Here is an 18,220-nt window from a genome sequence, read left to right on the forward strand (position 1 = left end):
GGGGCTCGGCGCCGCGAACATCCTGCTGCTCGCAGGCAGGCGCGGAAACGGGTTTATGGCTTGTTCCACAAAGGCACCACCTTCCCCTCCAGGGTTGCTTTTCCTAGCTTTAGGGAACAACCAGGGACTCTCAGTATCTGAGCAGGTCCCTGGAGCGATCTGGCCAAAGGCCATCTCCTTTTTTACGTTCATACCATGAAGTCCAGGATGCATACCAAGGAGAGTACAATCGGGCCCCGAGGCTTAGGAGGGTCTTAAGGGCGCACTCCTCAGAGGGCAGTGCTCGCCACAGGACGTGGGCTATATTATGGGTCCTGTGCTTTTCTAGAAACATGAAAGATCGGAATTATCCTACTTGCAGGCACAGCCGCAGCATTCATAGGCTGTGTTACCCTGAGGACAAACCCCATTCTGAGGAGGAGCGGCCATCACCAGCCTCCTCCCAGCAATCCCGTACATCGGTACAGACCCCGTGCAATGGGTCTGAGGCGGCTTCTCGGTAGACAAAGCAACTCGACACAATTCTTCACCCTCCATTTTATCCTCCCATTCATCACGGCAGCACTAGCAGCCATCCACCTACTATTCCTTCACCAAACAGGACCTCATAACCCCAAAGGAATCCCATCTGACATAGACAAAATTCCATTTCACCCCTACTATACAATTAAAGACATTTTAGGTGCTTTATTACTAGTTCCAGCATTGGTAGTATTAGTCTTATTCTCACCCGACTTACTAGGAGCCCCTGACAACTACCTCCCAGCAAATCCTCTCAATCCACCACCTCACATTAAACAAGAATGTAGTTCCTATTTGCATACACAATCCTACCATCAATCCCCAATAAACCAGGAGGAATACTAGCCCTAATCTTTTTGATCGTAATCCTAGCATTTGTCCCAATGCTCCACACATCCAAGCAATGAAGCATAATATTCTGACCCCTTAGCCAATGTCTGTTCTGAACCCTAGTGGCAGACCTATTAACACTAACATGAATTGGAGAACAACATGTAGAGCATCCTTTCGTTATCATTGGACAACTAGCATCTATTTTATACTTCTTTCTAATCCTAGTACTAATGCCAGTAACCAGTACTGTTGAAAATAATTGCCTGAAATGAAGAGTCTTGGTAGAAGATATATCATCCTGGTCTTATAAACCAGAGAAGAACAACACCTCTCCCTAAGACTCGAGGAAGTAGCTCCAGCTCCACCATCAGCACCCAAAGCTGAAATTCTACTTACACTATTCCCTGAAACTTTTTGTCATGGGACATTTACAAAATTATTGAGTACTATTTCAGTATTAAAATGACTTCATTCTACAATAAACTAGTGTGTACTTCGTGCATATCTGCATCACCACATCAATACATACATACATGCCATATCATACATAATACATTTATGTATAATCGTAATTTACCCCGTGCTTATAAGCACGTAATTGTATTACTGATATTTCATAGAACATATACATCGTCAATCGTACATAGCACATTAAGTCAAATCAATTCAGATCAACATGCGTATCATATCCAGCAGATCACGAGCTTAATCACCAGGCCGAGCGAGACCATCGCCCCACTTGGCAGCCGTCCCTCTTCTCGCTCCGGGCCCGCGATCTGTGTGGGTTTCTATTCATGAACTTTATCAGACATCTGGTTCTTATTTCAGGACCATCTCACCTAAAATCGCCCATTCTTTCCTCTTAAACAAGACATCTTGATGGACTAATGACTAATCAGCCCATGCTCACACATAACTGTGGTGCCATGCATTTGCTATTTCTTAACTTTTAAGGGATGCTGGGACTCAGCTATGGCTATCTGAGGCCTTAACTCAAATAAATTGTAACTGGACTTTAACTGAACATCAATTACCAACATCATCAACCATAAGCAGCTGTTCAGTCAATGGTTACAGGACATAAGATTACACGCACGTGTGCAAGTACAGAGTTTAACCACCTACCCAAAATTAAACAGACGAGAAAATAACCCAATCGCACTGCTGACTTTTAAAAAAAAAATGCACAACGTGAGAGTTGCGAGTTAAGTTTTATTTGGGGCAAAATGAGGACTGCAGCCCAGGAGACAGCACCCCAGAGAGCTCTGAGAAACTGCTCCAGAGAGGCAGGGGGAAGGTCAGTATAAATGCGATCCTGGTGCAGGGGGAGTATATGCAATCGAGCACATATTGTTTACTGAAGGTTTCTGCAAGTCTCGTGCAGGTTTACTGCTAGTCACGAAGAGCAGATGTTGCCATGAAGGATTTTAGTGCTTTTCTAGATATAAAGAGATACAAGAATTGGGCTCATAAAATGGGCTGCTGAAAATATCTATCTCTCTGAAGACCTGTTCCGCCAGTTCGTCCCAGCACAGAGAGCCTCGTTTCAGCTCCCCACCCTGAACTCCTTTCAGGGGGCGCTCAAGGTGAGCGGCCGCAGAGTGCAGGATTTACTCCTTGTAGAGGTCGGTGGCCAGGGCCAATCTGTTGTTAACGGTGCCAATAAACTACTTAGATATCCACCACGGATATAAGCAGACATCTCCCTAGATCTATTGACCATTATTATCAAAATTTTAATACGAAATCTGATATAAGCCACATAAAATAATCATATAAATATTAATCCATCACATACGTCAACTTGTTAATGTAGCTTAAACCCTAAAGCAAGGCACTGAAAATGCCTAGATGAGTTCATTAACTCCATAAACACAGAGGTTTGGTCCCAGCCGTTCTACTAGTTTTTAATAAAATTACACGTGCAAGCGTCCACGCCCCGGTGAGAATGCCCTCTAAATCACCGAGATTAAAAGAGGCAAGCGTCAAGCACACTAACACGAGCAGCTCACAACACCTTGCTGAACCACACCCCACAGGAAACAGCAATGATAATAATTAAGCTATAAATCAAAGTTCGACTAAGTTATATTAATTAGGGTTGGTAAATTTCATGCTAGCCACCAGGGTCATACGATTAACTCAAATTAATAGAAATACGGCATAAAGCGTGTTAAAGAGTGATGCAAAATTAAGTTTTAATTAAACCATAACTAAAATGAAAGTAGATGACGAAAATGACTTTAGTATTTCCTGATTACACAGCAGCTAAGACCCAAACTGGGATTAGATACCCCACTATGCTTAGCCCTAAACCCAAATAATTACAAGAACAAAATTATTCGCCAAAGTACTACTGGCAACAGCTTAATAATTACAAGAACAAAATTATTCGCCAAAGTACTACTGGCAACAGCTTAAACTCAAAGGCCTTGGTGCTGCTTCACGCCCCTCTAGAGGAGCCTCTTCTATAATCGGTGAACCCCGATAAACCTCACCAGCCCTCGCTAGCTCAGTCTATATGCCGCCATCTTCAGCAAACCCTAAAAAGGCATACAAGCAAGCGTAACTATTATACATAAAAACGTTAGGTCAAGTTGTAAACCTACGGGGTGGGAAGAAATGGGCTACATTTTCTGTATCAAGAACCTATTTTCGTCACATGAAACTTTTTATGAAATCTAAAGACCAAAGGAGCATTTAGTAGTAAATTAAGAATAGAGTGCTTAGTTGAATAAGGCCATGAAGCATGCACACACCGCCCGTCATCCTACTCAAGTATAATGATAATTTCGTAAAATCTATTAGCAAACACTAATCATATGCAAGGAGACAGGTCCTAACAAGGTAAGCATGCTGGAAAGTGTGCTTGGATAAATCAAAGCATAGCTTAAATAAAGTACCTACTGTCCACCCAGGAGATTTCATATCCCATGAATGCCTTGAACTAAAGCTAGCCCAACACCCCTCCCATTATATTAGCATAAGCGGATTGAACATTCACTCAACACTTAAAGTATAGGAGATAGAATTTAAATTACCCTCTGGCGCTACAGAGGAAGTACCGTAAGGGAATGATGAAATATTAAAGGTAATAAAAAGCAAAGTTTACCCCTTGTACCTTTTGCATAATGATTTAACTAGCAAAAATTTAACAAAGAGAACTTAAATAACCCAAAACCAAACGAGCTACTTATGAACAGTTTATCAGAACAAACTCATCTATGTGGCAAACTAGTGAGAAGACTCGTAAGTAGAGCTAACAAGCCTAATGAGCCTGGTGACAGCTGGTTGCCCAGAAAAAGAATTTCAATTCAACCTTAAAAAGTACTAAAAACCACAGGAAGTTTTAATGTATTTTTAAATGTTGGTCTAAAAAGATACAGCTTTTTAGAAATGGATACGACCATAACTAGAGAGTAAAAAACCACCACCACCACAGCTGGCATAAAAGCAGCCACCAATTAAGAAGGTGTTCAAGCTCAACAATAAATACATCCCAACACCAACAAAAAACAAATCAACTCTTAGTCTTACTACTGGACCCATCTATTAAGTTATAGAAGCAATACTGTTAATATGAGTAACAAGAAATATTTCTCCTTGCGTAAGTTTACATCAGTAACTAATAACATACTGATAAATAATAGTAAATAAATACAACTCAACACTAAATTATTTATTAAATGCACTGTTAATATAACACAGGCATGTACCCAAGGAAAGATTAAAAAAAGTAAAAGGAACTAGGAAAACACAAACCCCACCTGTTTACCAAACACAACACTTCTAGCATAACTAGTATTAGAGGCACTGCCTGCCCAGTGACAACTGTTAAACGGCCGTGGTATCCTGACCGTGCAAAGTAGCATAATCATTTGTTCTCTAAATAAGGACTTGTATGAATGGCCACACGAGGGTTTTACTGTCTCTTACTTTTAATCAGTGAAATTGACCTTCCCATGAAGAGACAGGAATAACAAAATAAGAAGACCCTATGGAGCTTTAATTAGTTAATCCAAAAATATATAATTAAACCACCAAGGGATAACAAAATTTCATATGGGTTAACAATTTTGGTTGGGGTGACCTCGGAGAACAAAAAAGCCTCCGAGTGATTAAAATCTAGACTTACCAGTCAAAACATAGTATCCCTTATTGATCCAAAAACTGATCAACGGAACAAGTTACCCTATAGGAATAACAGTGCAATCCTATTCTAGAGTTCATTATCGACAACAGGGTTTACAACCTCGATGTTGGATCAGGTGGTTCTGAAGAACCTAGGGGCAGGACAGGAATAAAGATGTAGACGTAGAGAATGGACTTGAGGACACGGGGAGGGGGAAGGGTAAGTGAGAGAGTGGCATGGACATACATACACTATCAAATGTAAAACAGATAGCTAGTGGGAAGCAGCCGCATAGCACAGGGAGATCAGCTCGGTGCTCTGTGACCACCTAGGGGGGTGGGAGGGAGACGCAAGAGGGAGGAGATATGGGGATATATGTATATGTATAGCTGATTCACTTTGTTATAAAGCAAAACACAACACTTCTAGCATAACTAGTATTAGAGGCACTGCCTGCCCAGTGACAACTGTTAAACGGCCGTGGTATCCTGACCGTGCAAAGTAGCATAATCATTTGTTCTCTAAATAAGGACTTGTATGAATGGCCACACGAGGGTTTTACTGTCTCTTACTTTTAATCAGTGAAATTGACCTTCCCATGAAGAGACAGGAATAACAAAATAAGAAGACCCTATGGAGCTTTAATTAGTTAATCCAAAAATATATAATTAAACCACCAAGGGATAACAAAATTTCATATGGGTTAACAATTTTGGTTGGGGTGACCTCGGAGAACAAAAAAGCCTCCGAGTGATTAAAATCTAGACTTACCAGTCAAAACATAGTATCCCTTATTGATCCAAAAACTGATCAACGGAACAAGTTACCCTATAGGAATAACAGTGCAATCCTATTCTAGAGTTCATTATCGACAACAGGGTTTACAACCTCGATGTTGGATCAGGTGGTTCTGAAGAACCTAGGGGCAGGACAGGAATAAAGATGTAGACGTAGAGAATGGACTTGAGGACACGGGGAGGGGGAAGGGTAAGTGAGAGAGTGGCATGGACATACATACACTATCAAATGTAAAACAGATAGCTAGTGGGAAGCAGCCGCATAGCACAGGGAGATCAGCTCGGTGCTCTGTGACCACCTAGGGGGGTGGGAGGAAGACGCAAGAGGGAGGAGATATGGGGATATATGTATATGTATAGCTGATTCACTTTGTTATAAAGCAACTAACACAACATTGTAAAGCAATTATGCTCCAATAAAGATGTTAAAAAAAAAAAAAGTCCTACGTGATCTGAGGTCAGAGCAGAGTAATCCAGGTCGGTTTCTATTATTTCTCCCAGTATGAAAGTACAAGAGAAACAAGGCCCACTTCACATAAGCACCTTAAAATAATTAATGATATAATCTTAACTTAATTAACAAATACAAAATAGCCACCCTAGACCAGGGTTCGTTAAGGTGGCAGAGCCCGGTAATTGCGTAAAACTTAAACCTTTCTGACCAGAGGTTCAAATCCTCTCCCTAGCAAAATGTTTATAATCAACATCTTAATGCTTGCTATCCCTATTCTTTTAGCCGTAGCACACCTAACACTAACTGAACGAAAAATTTTAGGTTATATGCAACTCCAAAAAGGGCCAAATATCGTGGGACCATACGGCCTATTACAACGCACTGATGATGCAGTCAGATTATTCATCAAAGAACGGCTACTACCAGCGACGTCCTCCATCTCCACATTCATCATCGCCCCAATCCTAGCCCTAACCGTACGAGTCCCCCTACCCCTTCATTAATAAAACCCTGGGAGTATTATTTATACTAGCTACATCAAGCCTAGCTGTACACTCTACTTTATGATCCCAATGGGCTTCCAACTCAAAATACACACTAACTGGAGCAGTAGCACAATTTCACATGAAGTAACGCCAGCAATAAATGGATCTTTCACTCTTTCAACCCTCGTCACAACACAAGAACAATTATGATTTTCCCATCATGACCACTGGCTATAATGATTTCTTTCCATTCTACCAGAAATTCATTGAGACCCCTTTGACCTGACAGGAGAATCTGATCTTGCATCAGGTTTCAACGTAGAATATGCAGCAGGCCCATTCACCATATTTTTCCTAGCAGAATATGCCAACATTATGATAAATATCTTCACAATCTTACTCCTAGGAGCATTCCACAACCTCTACATACCAGAACTCTATACAACCAATTTTATCATCAAAACATTACTATTGGGCTTCCGTGGTGGCGCAGTGGTGAAGAATCCACCTGCCAATGCAGGGGACACGGGTTCGAGCCCTGGTCCGGGAAGATTCCACATGCCGCGGAGCAAATAAGCCCGTGCACCACACCTACTGAGCCTGCACTCTAGAGCCCGTGCTCCACGAGAGAAGCCACCGCGATGAGGAGCCCGTGCACCGCAACGAGGAGTAGCCCCAGCTCGCCGCAACTAGAGAAAGCCCGCGCGCAGCAACGAAGACCCAACGCAGCCAAAAATAAATTAAAATAAATTTTTAAAAAACCACTACTATTAACAGTCTCCTTCCTATGAATTCGAGCATCCTATCCTCGACTCGCCGCAACTAGAGAAAGCCCGCGCGCAGCAACGAAGACCCAACGCAGCCAAAAATAAATTAAATTTTTAAAAAACCACTACTATTAACAGTCTCCTTCCTATGAATTCGAGCATCCTATCCTCGACTCTGATATGATTAACACATTTACTCTGAAAAAAATTTCCTACCACTAACGCTAGACCTATGCATATGACATGTCTCATCATCTATTATAATATCAAGCATCCCTCCACAAACAATATGTCTGACAAAAGACTCTGATAGAGTAAATGCTAGAGGTTTAAATCCTCTTATTTTTAGGATCACAGAAATTGAACCTAGGCTTCAGAATTCGGGATTCTTCGTGCTTCCATATTACACCATATTCTATAATAAGGTCAGCTAAGTAAGCTCTTGGGCCTCAAATATGTTGGTTTATACCTTTCCTGCACTAATAAATCCCATCACCTTTATCATCATCTTAACAACCATTATCTTAGGAACTGTAATAACCAGCTCCCACTGATGACTCATCTGAATCAGCTCCGAAATAAATATACTAGCCATTATTCCCGTTATAATAAAATAATTTAACCCATGAGCTATAGAGGTAGCCACTAAGTATCTTCTAACACAAGCTGCCACACCACCACTACTTATGAGAGCACTTATTGTTAACCTGCACTCCGGCCAAGGAACCAGCACAAAAATGTTCAATCCAACAGCAGCAACGATAGCCGTAACCAGAAAACCAAGCCTATCCCCATTCCACCTCTCAGTGCATCCCGTTAATAGCAGGCTCAATGCTATGAACACGACAAAAACTTGCACCCCCTTCAGTACTATATCAAATCTCACCATCTGTCAACCTAAACCTCATATTACCTACAGCCCTGTTATCCATCTTAACTGAGGGCTGAGGTGGGTTAAACCAAACCTCATTCAACATGCCTGTAGTGGAGGGTATTTTGCAACCACATGGATGTAATGGAGGGTATTTTGCTAGGTGAAATAAATTAGAGAAAAACATACTGTATGAGTATCACTTAAATGCGGAATCTAAAAAATAAAACTCGTGAACAAAACACACTCAGAGAATGAACTAGTGGTTCCCAGCGAGGAGAGGGAGGGGGAGGGGTAATACTGGGGGACGGGACCAAGAGGTACAAGCTACTACGTACACAGTAAGCTTGAAGGATGTGCTGTACAACACAGGGAACACAGGCGACGCTGCCCAGTAACTAAGTGGAGCGTGATGTCAAAGTTCGGAATCACCGCTCCGTATATCCCAAAGGAACGCTGCTAACGGACTACACCTCAGCGCGGTGAGGCAGACATGACCGTGAGGGTGGGGCGGGGGACGCCTCCCTACACTGTTCAAGGTCACCTGCAGCCCCGGCTGTCCTAGCATTGCCGGGTCTTCTTCCCGTCTCTCCAGACTCTCCTTCCGGGGCGGGGAGGCAGCTCTGGTTTGCCTCAGGCTGTTCCTCTCAGAGGTGAGGAGTCAGCCTGGCCTGAGCATCTGCAGGTGACCCTCCTCCAGAGTTAACACGGCACAGCGGGTAGGTCCGTGCTCCCTGGGCTCCGGCCTCGGCCCTGCTCCTGAGGTGGACAAGGTCTAAGCGCGGCCGCATGCGTCTCCCGGCCCTGTATGCCCGCCCAGGAGAAGGGGGTGGGCGGCCTGAGAGCTCCAGCCTTCGCTCTGCAAGCCGCCTGCCCACCCACCGGGCTGTGAGGAGGCACCTAAGACCCTCCCGGCCCGGCCCAGGCAACCCCCAGACCCACGAGCACGGTGGGCGTTATAACTGAAGCCGGCCAGCGAGGGGCCGGGCCTCTCACGGCGACAGGGAGCTGGGGCCAGCCCCGGCCGTGTCGGGAGCCAGAGACAGTCCTCCGCCGGGTCCCTCCTTCCCTGTGACACGGGCTGCTGCAGGGCCCCCTGGGATGACCTGCTGCAGGGGCCCCTGGGATGACCTGCTCCAGGTCCTGCAGCACCTGCTGCATGGTACGCATTCAGTAGGCACTGAGTGCAGAGGTGACAGCATCTGTCGCAGCAGTGGCAGTGCAAGAAGTGTCTCTAGAGAACGCTCAGCAGGCAAGGAGCAGTAGTCACCAGCTCTGCGTGCGGTCACCTCGCTGGGGGAGGGGCAGGTGGCCGTGTCCCCAGGCCGGCCGCCCCAGTCGCCAGCATCCTTACCCGCGGAGCAGAACGGGAGGCCTCTGTGCACGTGTGTCTGCAGAGGACAGGACGCAGCCAGGACCTGCAGGATCTGGCCTTCCCCAGCCCGCAGCTGCGGCTCCGTCCACACACAGCCCCACGGCCCACCCTCTCGGCTCAGCTTCCCCCAGGCCCCGCCCAGCAGGGTCACAGAGCTGCGCGGCCTGGGGGTCATTCCAGGTGTCCACCTCCTGCATCACCCGGCCGCTTTCTGTTGGACTGGGGAGGTTGCTCAGGAAGTTAACAGACCTACACCATGACCCCCAAATCCTGCTTCTGGGTATTTATGGATAGGACACAAAAAACAAGACCTCAGAGGTAAAGGTTTCACCATGTGCACATGCTACTGGGTACACGAGTGTTTACTGTGCACCCGGGAGTAGTCTGCACCTGTGTGGATACAGGCTGGGGTTTGGGGAGGACGGAGCAGGAGCGGGGACCCACCACTGTCAGAGGCAGATCAAGTCAGCCCTGTAAGAGGAGGGCGTCCGGAGGGTCTCGGAGATCACAGCCCAGGCGGCGGGGAGGGGGATCTGAGCCCCGGCACCGAAAAGAACATCCAGATCTCCTCACCTTCAAGTCCACCTCTCCTGCTGCCTCGAGGGCCCCGTCCATGCCCCGTCTAAGGCCTCTTCGCGCTGGCGCCAGGGGCCCGGCCAGGCCTTTCTCAGCAGCCGCCCTCCCCCTGCACCTGACCGTTTCCTCTTCTGCTTTATGAAGGTTACCCCACAAACGCAGCGACAGCTCCCGACACCGAGAGGTTCCAGGAGTTCGCTCCTCCAGCCGCCACTTCCCCTCTTCACGGGACACCCGGCAAGGATCTCCCATACACGCGGCCCCCCGCGCCCTCATCGACAGGCCTGGCTCCCTCACCGACAGGCCTGGCTCCCTCACCACCTCCCGCCACCCCGTCCCCGCCCCATGGGCACTGGTACCGGACCCTGACGGCGTTCACTTGCTCGCTCCCCCTTCGCGAGGCTCCTCCTGGGGGTCCTGGACACGACCCCGTCTTGATCCTTCTGTCCTCCCGCTGCTTTCCCCCGTCTCCCAGCCTGTCCTCCCTTGTGCCCTCCAGGGGCGCCCCCCGGCCGTCTTCAGCCACATCTGTTCCCCACAGGCTCCCAGGTTTTACCTCTGCCCCGGATGCACAGCCAGCTTCCCTCGAACCTCTCGTCCGGCGTGTCGGGCAGGCGTCGGGCTCCACTTCACTCCAAGCCAGCTTTGATTTTCTCAACAGCCTGTCTTCCTTCAGCTTCATCTTTACTGCCTGTTTACGACACAACTCCTGGTATTGTCCTCGATTCCGCCGTTTGATTCCTGAACACCCACTCCGTCAGCAGGTCCCGCTGGCTCTGCCTGCAGGATGTACCCAGAAGGCACACCATCACCTCCACCCACGTCTCCCCAGCTTCCTGGCCTCCGCCGTTTTCCTGTTGCTCCCTACAGCCTGGTCCACACGGCAGAGCGACCCTGTTGCTAGAGTGGGCACACAGCCGCCCTCGGCTGAAGGTCCCCCAGCAGCCCTGCTCTCAGGGTCGGAGCTGCAGACCTCACATGCCGGCCAGGCTGCCGACGCAGTTCCCGGGGGGTGGCCTGGGGCCCCAGAGGTCACAGCTGGGTTCCCATCAGCCCCAGGGCGTTATTCCCTCCGCACTCACGTTCCCCCAGCTACGGGCCAGGGTTCCAGGCACTGGTACTGTTATGGCCAACAAATGCAGAAACAGGTGTTAACACTTCTCGCTTCTGTCAGTCGAGGATAAGATGACAAAAATGTATAATTTACTCTTCTCAGTGGAGGGTTGTTTTTGGAAAGCAGTTCTCATAAAAGAAGAAATGTTTTACGTTAGTATGTAACGGGTTTACTATATTCTAGTGATTACTATAAATGAAAACTGAGACAACTATCGATACAGCCCGCCAAATCCCAGCTCCACACTCTCCTCTGTAAAGTCAGGAGTTGTCCAGTCCTGAGACCAAACACATGAGGACACTGCCTGACAGGACACATGGCAGACACCCCTCTATCCTTAGGTCCCGTCGGTGTCCCATCCAACACTTGTCAAGACGGGAGGAGATCCAGGCGAGAGGGATTCATTCCTGCCCTGGGGTTGTACATGGGGGACAAGTTGGACTCACCTCCCACTGCGGGGGTGACAGCCAGGAGCAGGGTGGTGCCACCAACGGGAAGTCAGAGGAAACAGCAGGGGTGGAGGTGTCTGTCTGAGCTGCTCTAACAGGACCAGACTGGGGGCTTAAACATGAGTCGAGTTCTCACAGCCTAGAGACTGGACGTCCAGGATCAAGGTGACGGCAGATTCAACGTCTGGTGAGGCTTCTTCCTGGTTCACAGACAGCGTCTTCTCCCTGTGTCCTCACATGGGGGAAGGGCTGGGGGCTCACTGGGGGCTCTTATCAGGGCGCTAATCCCATTCACAGGGGCTCCACCCTCATGACATCATCACCTCCCAAAGGCCAACACCATCACGTCAGGCATTAGGATTCGACAGGAGTTTGGGGACACACACTCAGATCACAGCATTAAACCGACATACAGGATTCATGCTGAGGGCAGACCAGAGAGTGAGGCCTCATTAGGGGGAGGAAGGGGGATGAGGAATCCAGTCAGATGTTGATGGTGGTCAGAAGTTGAGCCTGGGGAGCTCTGGCTAAACTGACAACAGGAATCTTGCTAACATGAACAATGAAAACCCAGACGCTGAAGCCTGAAGGGTCAGGGCCTAGTTGGGAACTGCTCAGAGGAGCCCAGCCAGTTTGGTCCGGGAGAGACTGTGACCCTCCTCTGCTCCCGACCACTTGTCACCTCTGTCACACTGGTCCAGGCTGTCCCTTCTACAGGGTGCAGGGGGAGCACACCGTTCCTGGAGCCCCAGTCCTGTTCCCAGAGCTCCACAGGCTCCCCCGGGGCGTGTGACAGGCAGACCTCAGATGTGAACCCAAGATCTCTCCATCACCGGAAACTGATCACAATAACACGAATCACATGACTTGGTGGGTGTCCCGGTGCATATAAAGCTTGCTTGCACTATGTTTGTCTGTTATGTATACAGACTTACATCTGAACAGCCTATACACCTTAACACTTCATTGCTAAAAAAACATTAACCAGCACCTGAGTTTTCCAAGTCAGAATTAGTAAAATCACTGCCACACATAAAATGATGAAAGTTTGAAACACTCTAACTAAAACATGACAAGGTGAGTAAATGCACTTGGAGAATCGGCACCAGATTTGCTCAACGCAGGATTGCCACAGACCTTGGATTTGTAAGGAACGCAGCATCTGCAGAGCACAGAGCAGTGGTCGCCGGAGCCCGTGGGGAACAGCAGAAACATGAGCGGCAGCTACCCGGGAGAAACGTGTTAACTGACCCAGTGCCAGGAAAGTCACCCAGGGTCCCACTCAAGGAGCACCTACCCTCAGTGCAGGACCAGGCGGGGGTCTCACGTGCAGGAGGCACAGCTTCCCACCGCCCTCTCTGCAGCCCTGCAAATGACGGCATTTCCCACAATGGTCGGGGGACTCGGCCCTTGTCCTTCACGTTCAGAGCCTGCCATCTCTTGGAAAAGCATTACCGACCCTGGGTTTGCCTCGTACCTGGTTCCTCAGGGCTCCGTCCTGCAGGTCGGCCCCTTGGGTGGATCGGGAGGGGCTGCACAGGCCAGACCCGGGCCAGCCCTCCAGACCCCAGAGGCCTGGGCCACCTTCCTCCCCTGCTGCCCCAGGTGATTCCAGAGAACTCGGTGCTCTGACGGCACGGGGTCCACTTCTCACTTTTAAAGGTGAGCAGTTTCCCCCGACGGAGGCTTTGCTGGGGTGAGACCCCCTTTCCAGCTCTGGCCAGGTGGTCACGTGACAACACCCGAGGACGTGACAACACGGTTCCCTGCCTAGAGTCTGAATGTCTTAACCCGATCCACCCCAGAGGGGATCCTGCCTGTCACATCTTCATTTTGAAGTGGTAGCACAGGCGACCTATGTCTTGTGAAGTGACCCCACTTCCTCACAGCTCAGAAAACACTGAAATACGTACACCTGCGGTTTCTATCACATTACATTTAAAACTGTACAATCAGATACTTACTTTGCTGGTGGTGCAGGGAACACAGGTTCGAGACCTGGTCCGGGAAGATCCCACATGCTGCAGAGCAACTAAGCCCATGTGCCACAACTACTGAGCCTGGGCTCTGGAGCCTGTGAGCCACAACCACTGAACCTGCATGCCACAAGTACTGAAGCGAGCACACCTAGAGCCTGTGCTCCGCAATGAGAAGCCACCGCAGTGAGAAGCCCGTGCACCACAAAGAAGAGTAGACCCCACTTGCCACAACCAGAGAAAGCCCGTGCACAGCAACGAAGACCCAACGTGGCCAAAAATTAATTTTAAAAAACCTGTACAACCAGGGAAAGGAAATCCTGTGTCACAGCTGCTGACGAAATCCACAAACATCGTCTTACTGGGTTGAAGCCCCAGGCTGAGAACCGCACTCCGTCCGCTGCACCAAGGGCACACCCGCTCAGCCCGCAGCACAGGACAGCACGTGGGGACACAGCACGGCATCCCGGGCCTGGATCTCAGCTGCGACGAGTGGCCTTGCGGCCATGGTCAGCTGGCCCTCCCTCCGGCTTGTTCCTCCATCTGTGAGCCGAGCCTGGTCCTCACAGCCCCAGACTTTCAGGCTCCACAGCCTCACCCTAGGCTCACCCGAGAACAGCCGGGTAGGAGCATCCGTGCTGCCAGGGACAGACAGACAGAACCCACTCTGTGTCGAGGGTGAGGGGCTGGGGACGGGTAGAAGCCTCAGGTCCCCAAGCGGGCTAAGCGCAGATGAGGTTCCCTCAGCAGGTGACCTCTGTCCCCCGGGACGGCCTCCCCCCAGCCCACAGCTCTGCCTGCGGTGCGTCAGCCTCCCCCCCACCCCCAGCTTCATCTGCCATGAAGGGTTAGTTGTTAGGAGAGCCATTTACTAGTCCTCTCCGCCCGCCAAAAGCTAGACGTTTACCTCGGGCAGTCACCTCCTCGCTCCGGGTCAGGCTCGCCTCCCTGGGAGCCGAGATGCTGGACTGGTGCACGGGACCAGCTGGTGTCCATCCTGGCGGCAGGGGGGGCGGTCACACCCACCGGATCCGGTGCCCTGGGCTCCTCCAGCCTTCGTCCTCCACTCAGGAAGTGCTCTAGCCAGGAGGGAAGGGAGGACTGTGGGCCTGGGAGGAAGGAGTTGCCTCCAAGTTCTGAGAACGAAACAACCGAAAGACTAGCTATTTCTGGTAACGAGTTACTTGCGTCTTCAGACCAACTGGGAAGGCCTGGCGTCTGAGGGTGCTGAGCCCAGCCGGACCAGGTTTCCCATCAGGGGCTTTCCGGAGAGGGAGCATTCAAGCACCCTCCTAGGTGACAGGTCACAAGTGAATTACTGTCAGTTACTGAACCAGGTTCGTTCTGCCTGGTGCAGAGCCAGCCAAGATGCTGAGCTGCCGAGGTCTGCAGCAAAAAGTGCTTAACTGCAAGGCAGCCAAGCAAGGAAGCTGGGGAACACATCTCCGATCTGCCTCCCAGAAGGCAAGGGGCCGGGGTACTAATGGGACAGCAAATAGGGCTGCCACGATCGGAAAAAGGTGTGTACTCGTCCTTCTGCGCAGGCCTAGCTAGGCTCCAGGCCTCTGCACGTTCACAAGGTCTCCAGGGCAGGCGCAGGCCCAGCTGAGGGGTCGGTGGTCCTACCCCACCTCAACTGGCTCAGCCCTAACTCGACACAGCTGACTCCAAGTTCCTGGAGAACAACTCTGACAAACACGTACTGATCAGGCTGCCTGGAGGACGCGAAAGTCTTCACAACCTTCATTAGGGATGGCAGGTGGAGTGCATTTAACCCACGGGTTCCAGGTTCAGCACCCCCATCTTCTCATGTTCCTCGCCCTCAAGGGAGAGGGGTGAGGATGGCTCTGGCTGCTCCCTGCCGACAAGGGGCACAGATCCAACAAGGGCTTGAGAAGTCAAACAGTCAAGCACTCGTTTGAGTGTATTTTCTTGTTTCTGGTTTGACATTAACACTAATCCCAATAAACAAATACCACCCAGAAAGCAGCTGCCAAGGCAGCCACAGGACCAAGGTTGGTAACTGAAACTGCAAAGACGTACCCCTCAGGGGCACAGAGAATGCCAGCCATGGTTAACACTTAGGACTTTTAGGGATCCAGGGAAAGACAGGAACCAGGTGATCAGCCTGGTAGGCTACCAGCACCACCAAAGGAGAAGTCCTTCCAAGCCTGGAAAGTTAGAAACAAAGGACTAACGAGAACAGATCCTTCTCATAACTAGTTATTTAAATTGCCTCCTGAAGCGTCTGATGTGACCAAAGCCACCACTGCAGCAAACCCACTCACCTTGATTTCTTTCTCGCAGCTTCTGAAAAGCAACTGAAGATCTGTCAGGGTTCACCTGCCCCTGGAAGAAGTCAGTGTCGGGGGCTGGAACCAGGCAAGGTTTGGATGATCTTGGTCGCGGTTTTCCTTCTGCAGCATGGTTTCCGTTTCCCATCGCATTTCTCATAAGGTCCCGTCCAGCAGGGATGAAGCCGATCTCCTGTATGTTTAACCTTCAAGATTTCAGCCTAGGGTTTCTGTGTAACTGCCTTTAAAAGCTTCATTAAAAGGGTTTTGCTATGAGTCCAAACTTGGGGGTCCAGGTGTAGCAGCGCCCAGTCGCTCCCAGGAATCCCCCAGTGTCGCCTGGTGGCAACTGCAGTCCTGGCTAGAGCTTCCCTCCCGGCAGGGAGCAGCTCTCTGTCCTTGAGTTCAAACCCCAGAATATTTAACAGAGAGCTGAAAATCTACCTCTTTCTTGGACACCTTACACAGCCTCTTTCAGCCAAGAAGTTGGAAGTCAAACCCATACCTTGGTCTCAGGAGTCCTCTGTCTCACTGGTAATCAGGGCATTTTCCACATCCTGGAGCAGGGCTCCCCTGTTTAGTTCAAGGTCCCTCAGGTCTCGCCAGGATTTCCCCAAGTATCGTGAGAATTTTTCACTCCCTGAGGAAGCACTGTCCAGCAGTACTGGAGTTCACCTCCTTTATCTCGATCTTCCCTTCGAAAGCAAAACAACTCTTGGGATTCAAAACTCAAGGGTGTGCAAAAAAGGCCTCCTTCAAGTCCAAGATGGTAACCCAGCAAGAGCCTGTGGAGAGGGTCATTAGCAGAGTATGGTTAGGGGCTGGGGATGAATTCCTACAGCTTGTTAATTGCTCTGCAATCACGTACACACATTCACCTGTGGACCAATCACCAAGAGACCAGCAGGAGCACATTGGGTCATAATGCAGAAAGGCTGTTAGGAGCTCACCCCACGCTTTGCTTGCTACTTTAATGGATACTGCATTAAGTTTGGAATTGCTGCCCCCCTGCAGAGCCTGACCCGTACAGGTGTGGCCATCTCCGCTCTGCCCAGCACCCCCATCCGCCCATCCCCCAGACTCACCCTCTGTGGTATCGCTCCCGGGATCACTGCAGGCTGCTGTTTTTTTTTGTTTGTTTGTTTTGCGGTGGGCGGGCCTCTCACTGCTGTGGCCTCTCCCGTTGCGGAGCACAGGCTCCGGACGCGCAGGCCCAGCGGCCATGACTCACGGGCCCAGCCGCTCCGCGGCATATGGGATCTTCCCGGACCGGGGCACGAACCCGCGTCCCCTGCATCGGCAGGCGGACTCTCAACCACTGCGCCACCAGGGAAGCCCACAAGCTGTTTCTGAGGTTAGAGCGACAGAGCCTGCAGCGTGCAGGTCTGCCCTAGTGGTGCTTTAATGTCCACTCAGCGCCCAGGTGCAAAGGCAACCCTGTTGTTTAATTTAGTCCGTCTCATCCCAGAAAGGGAGTGAGGCCATCAGGCATGTACAGAAAGCTATCAGTGGTTCTTCCCCAACCGGAGAAAAGGTTTTCTCAAGGGTTCTCCGCTCACCCCTGTTACTAACAGTCTCAAAACAAACTTTAGAAAGCCGGATGTTTAAAACCAAGTTCCCCCCACCTCCTGTGTTGGTAAGCCCCACGCTTGACTTCCCATTGCCACGTCACCCCTATGGAAGACAATGATGGCCTCGGAGCCATCATCCTTGGTCACTGGCATCAATTACCTGGGGCACCTGAGGTGCCACCTGCTTACCTTCAAGAGTCTCAGGATGGGGCACTCTTCCAGCGTCCCACCTGCCGGCAATATCCACACATTTGGTGGGGTTCCCACTATCAGGCTCCGCATTCAAGACGGGGGGCTTGAGGCCTCCTACCTTTTGCCGAGTCCCTCATGGGGGCCTCCGTTTGGTCCGGCTCTTCCCTGGGTTCAGGCGGCCACCAGCAGAATAACCTGTTTCATTCTCCTTTGTTCCCTTTTCTCCTGAACCTGGTCCCTGCGATTAAAAATAAAGCAATCAGGGCTTCCCTGGTGGCGCAGTGGTTGAGAGTCCGCCTGCCGATGCAGAGC

At 49.9% G+C, this 18,220-nt stretch overlaps 1 long non-coding RNA gene across 6 annotated transcripts in view; it reads right to left on the reverse strand.

The window, feature by feature from the left end:
- The window catches only part of LOC114484628 (uncharacterized), a 41,542-nt gene extending 24,068 nt beyond the window's left edge, over window positions 1–17,474 (reverse strand). Inside the window, exons 1-8 of one of the 6 annotated variants that reach the window (XR_008616289.1) lie at window positions 17,231–17,474; window positions 16,651–16,930; window positions 16,140–16,338; window positions 14,759–14,987; window positions 13,173–14,489; window positions 11,873–13,099; window positions 11,395–11,554; window positions 10,869–11,003 (exon numbers count right to left, since the gene is read on the reverse strand). This is a non-coding gene — a long non-coding RNA (uncharacterized lncRNA). The other 5 variants (XR_008616285.1, XR_008616288.1, XR_008616284.1 and 2 more) reach the window with 5 other exon arrangements.
- Window positions 17,475–18,220: the final 746 nt, after the last annotated feature.

This window comes from Physeter macrocephalus, chromosome 20, assembly GCF_002837175.3.
Source record: "Physeter macrocephalus isolate SW-GA chromosome 20, ASM283717v5, whole genome shotgun sequence".
NCBI lineage: Eukaryota > Metazoa > Chordata > Mammalia > Artiodactyla > Physeteridae > Physeter > Physeter macrocephalus.